The sequence below is a fragment of the Berghia stephanieae genome, chromosome 7, assembly GCF_034508935.2.
Source record: "Berghia stephanieae isolate SIO BIC M18660-M18661 chromosome 7, UCSD_Bste_1.3, whole genome shotgun sequence".
In the NCBI taxonomy this organism is placed as follows: Eukaryota; Metazoa; Mollusca; class Gastropoda; order Nudibranchia; family Aeolidiidae; genus Berghia; species Berghia stephanieae.
This window is the reverse complement of record NC_088366.1, coordinates 32,855,295-32,860,294: the sequence shown is the minus strand read 5'-3', so window position 1 is coordinate 32,860,294 and position 5,000 is coordinate 32,855,295. Positions and strand designations below refer to the sequence as shown.

Here is a 5,000-nt window from a genome sequence, read left to right as displayed (position 1 = left end):
AGGGATCGAAACTCAGAACTTCTGTTTATGAAGACGAGATTCGGGCCCTTGAGGGGGAAGGTTGTTATTTTGGGATATCGTGCAGTTTTCTTTCTGTTTTGTCTACCACTACACTATTATCATGGGCACACTTTTTAGATATTTTGATATGAGAACCCACGGACCTGCAAAATTAGAGACACTCCCAATATAACACTAGGCAGCCATTCTTCTTCCTTCCCCACTCCCACAGCGAGTAGCTGTTAGAGAGGTGTGTGAGGCCAATTACTCTATGGTGCCGATACTCTGAAAAAACACATTAAATAATTTTGGCCAGAAAACTCGTCCTTCAAAATATCGATCGATTAAAATGACTCATCTGATCAGAAACCTCAAAACTGGTACTTCTCATAACGTTCACCCTGAGGTCCCAGGTTTGAGGGTTTTTGACAAGACGAGGACCACATTAATCGATCGGGATTGGAAGGAAGAGATTTCCGTCCAAAGTTTTTAAAATGTGTTTTTCTAGAGTACGGCATTATGGCATCCTGTGGTCAGATGATATCGATTGATGGCTGCCCCTGATGCATTTGGGGTGAGCGGTCATCGTCGTCGACATAGTCATCCACACTAATATATAAGCACATAGATGGTCCGACCGGCCCTCACAAGAGGAGTAAAGGGGTGACTTTGTTGAAATAAATGTTAGTGCGCGAGTGAGTTAATGAGTGGCGGTTGCATGAAAAGCAGGGTTTTTGCGCGTGTATGTGTGTGTGTGTGTGTGTGTGTGTGTGTGTGTGAGAGAGAGAGAGAGAGAGAGAGAGAGAGAGAGAGAGAGAGGGGGGGGGGGGGGGTAAAAGGATTTTTTGGGATCATCTTCACAGAGCCTTTACTCTGTAATCAAAACGTGGATGTGCAAATAGAGTGAATCCCATGCGGCATAGTCTCAACTAGAAATCAAATTCACGACGTTTTCCAAAGCATACGACGGATTTACCAGTACACCACGATGTAGCCCGTCTATCTATCCAGCAGTCAGTAGGGCTGGGATCCGATCCACAGGCTGATTTGAGGGGGGCATCGGCCATGTTTTTCTATCTGCATTTTCTGGCATTCTACCATTGGCCATTTAACCAGTTTACTCTGTACTCTGGAAAAACATGGATTAAAAAATTTAGCCTTTCGTCTTTCAAATATCGACCCTTATCTTGGATAAAACTGTCAAACCTGGGACTTCGCGAGAGTTTTTGCCCAGACGAAGGTCACATCAATCGATATTTGGACGAGTTTTCTGGCCATATTTTTCCAAAGTAGGGCAGTTAACTTGCTTTTATACAAATACAAGATATACGAATTGATATAGATAGGCATAGCTCGTCCAGACTTTTGTAGGCGATAATTATTTGATTAGGTAATTAGTGCTCGGGTAATGGCAGGCAATTACTATCGCCATGTACGGGGAAGTGCTGTTGGAACAATCTTCTCGCTTCGCCGATCTGGTTGTGTTTATGCATGGGAAGGGGGGGGGGGGGGGGGGGGGGGGGGGGCAGTCGTCTGTCTACTTTACACCCAATTGATTTGGTACCTTCATTATTGTAATGGTGTAACGCAAGTGCTATACTATACGTAAGGGATATATCCTAGTATGTTGTATGTAGTGTATTGTGGGTGAGTAGTCCAGTATAAAACCTTGGCATGCTGTGGTGAGGATGATGTCACTTCTCAAGTGTGGGTTGGGGGGGGGGGGATAAAGGGATGAGGCATGGTTGGAGTGGTAGTCTAGAGGTAAAATTGAGAGGGAAGTGAGAGAGAGAGAGAGAGAGAGAGGGGAGAGAGGAGAGAGAGGGAGAGGAGAGAGAGAGAGAGAGGAGAGAGGGGGAGAGGAGAGAGGAGAGAGAGAGAGAGAGAGAGAGGTAAAAGCAAGGGGTTGTATATGAAGCAGCGGGGAATAAATTACAAATATTTAAAATCCCTCTTCGTAAGAAACAATTCTTTCGTCCAAACTTTCTAAACCGATTAATTTATATTTCTCTGTCCGTTGGTCTGCACACTTGGTAGGGTCATAATCAATCAACGAACTTGACAATCATAAAAGGTACACTTACGTACTATCCAAAGGATAGTAAGCAACTATCCCGTAAACGCTATTGAAATCTGGATTTTTAAAAAGCAAACCAATCCAACCGGCCTACGGTCTATTAGTCTTGTTAATCAATCAATCAAATCAGTCAATCAGCCAGTCAGTTGATCACTCAATCAATCGTAAATAACAGATCAATCACTCAATCATTCAATCTGTAAAATAACCTATCCATCCATCCATCCATCCATCTATCTATCTTTCTATCTATCTTTCTATCTATCTATCTATCTATCTATCTATCTATCTATCTATCTATCTATCTATCTATCTATCTATCTATCTATCTATCTATCTATCTATCTATCTGTCTGTCTACTTATCTATCAATTTATTTACCTGTAAATCAATTAATATGTAAATCGGTCACTCAATCAGTCAGCGATTTAACCAGTTTTTTAAAACCAGACAATGACATAAAATTAACCACATAATCAATCACATAACCATTAAAAATATCCACTGTTCAGCATGGGGAGGGATGTTATTTGTTCCTATGAAAAGAGCGATTTTTAATAGACGATTCCCAAGTTAATCAATATCTGGGATACAAACACGTTTCTTTCTGTTTTTCCATTTCATTCTTTCTCTCTTTTATTCAGAAGAAAACTAAAATAAATATAATAATATATTGAAATCAAATTTGATGATATCGATAAGCAACAATTTGCAATGGATGAGTGGGCGGGGTGGGAAGTAAATCGGCTTGGTTTATTTTTATATCTTTGAAATTGTGTTTGTGTGTATTAGTATGTGTATGTCGTTTGTGTGTGTGTGTTGGGGATGTGTTTGTGTGTGTGTGTGTGTGTATCGATTTGGCATGTATCGATATAATGATAATTCACCGTGGAACTGTGAACTGGCAAACCCAGCGAGAGGTCTTGATCTTTGACATTTTGGTTATAATAGATTCATATATTATTGTATATACGTAGTAGGCAAAATGAAGATGTCGTGGTACTTGAACGTGCCATGCCGGAGGTGGTTTGGTGACTGGTGATGGTCAATCTTGATGAGATTTGGTTTAGAAACGTGGAGTAATTGTTGTTGTTGTTGTTTTTGTTGTTGTTGTTGATGATGATGATGATGATTAAGATGATCATCATGATGAAATTGATTTCAAAATGGAGATAAGGAGGCTTTAATGAATTGGCCATTTCATTTTATATCACAGTAATATTATGTGCCTTAGGCAAATCGAAAATTCATATTAAATTCCACGAAAAAAAAGGGGGGTGGGGGGGGGGGGTGTATCATTATATCAGTTGATAGGACACTGAGACTCACAAGTTTAGGACCTGTTTCGGGTCTTTTGTTACGTGTTGCTATTCTTACATCCCTTTGAGCATGTTTAATTTATATTGCGCTATATAAAAGCTCAAGATTAATGATACAGATACTAGGATCAACTACGGATTATGTAAATTTAAATGGAAACAAAGGGTAGTAGAATCAAGCCAAGCTGACAGTGGGGGATCATAATACGAGAAGCTCCTTTTCACCTGCTTCTGCTTACTTCTCTTTTCCTTTTATATCATTATCGTCGGTCTGTGGATAATGATAATGATAACACGGGAGCGTTCACGTGAAATGAATATAACGACTTAAGCTGTCATCGATTCATTGATCCCTGACGTAGATCCTTTGATGTTACCGGCGTTCCCGCTCTGTCATTGTGTCGCATTCTTATTTCTTCTCATTTCAATGGTTGTTTTAGAATGTATGATAATGCGTGGATAGTTTGAAGTAGATTTATTCCCTCGGACCCTGATTCAATTTTATTTTCTTTTTTGTTTGTTTTTGTATTAAAAAAAAAAGATTAAAGAAATACATTATTAAATCTTAGCCACGTAAGCCGTTTAGGAAGCTGCTTGACAGCATAAAATAATTCATATTATGACATAATATCGTGACTTATCGTAGTGCCATTAATACCGGCGTGTACTTATTTGTAGGTCTGATAACCCAAATTGTTATGCGGTGGTGGTGGTAGATGATGATGATGATGATGGTGATGGTGATGGTGATGGTGGTGGCGATGATGACCATGACGATCGATGATCATGATGACGGTGGTGATGGTTGATGGGGATGATGATAGTGTTGATGGTAGTTTTGATGATTTTGGTGTTGACGTCAGGGACGACGACCATGCTTGGTCGTGTTGATACTGAAGATTTTTCAGTGTACCAATGGTGATTTAAATTGAATGATAATTTGTAATCCGAAATGAAAAATATATTGTAAACAAAGGTTTTAATTATATTTATATATATGCATAAATTATAAGAAGTATTATGATGATTATTTGTTGGAATTCTAATTAGCGCATGGCAACATCTGGTTTACTTTTTTTTTTTTTTTTTTTTTTTTGTACAGTCTGGTGGGTTCACCAGTCAGTGTAAATTTATGCAATACGTTTTGTATTTTAGAATCACTACACCCCCACCACCATCGTCGCGTATCTTCGTCGTTGTCATCGTCGTTATCATCATCATCATCATCATCATCGTCATCATCATCATTTCTCATCGTAACCGCCAAACACCACTGGGATGATAACTATTCTTATTGTTACGTCACGAGTTGGAATATTTTTATATTGTCATCAGAATGCGTCAAGTATTGATTTTCCCCCTACAGTGAGCTTTGACAGAAGGACAACACTGGGTACTCTGAAAAAAACACATTCAAACATTTTAGCAAGGAAAACTCGTCCTTCATATTATATCGATCAATTAAAGCGTCCCTCGTTTGTCAAAAACTTCAAACTTGGGGGACATCAAAGGAAATCCCAGGTTCGAGAGTTTTCAACAAGATGATCATTTTGATCGATTGATAAATTTGAAGGACGAGTTTTTTTTTTTGGTCCAAAATTTTT

The 5,000-nt window shown here is 39.0% G+C and overlaps 1 protein-coding gene across 4 annotated transcripts in view; it reads left to right on the top strand.

The window, feature by feature from the left end:
* The window catches only part of LOC144977094 (uncharacterized), a 112,364-nt gene that overhangs the window by 70,209 nt on the left and 37,155 nt on the right, over nucleotides 1-5,000 (top strand). The gene's annotated exons all lie outside the window — the stretch shown is intronic.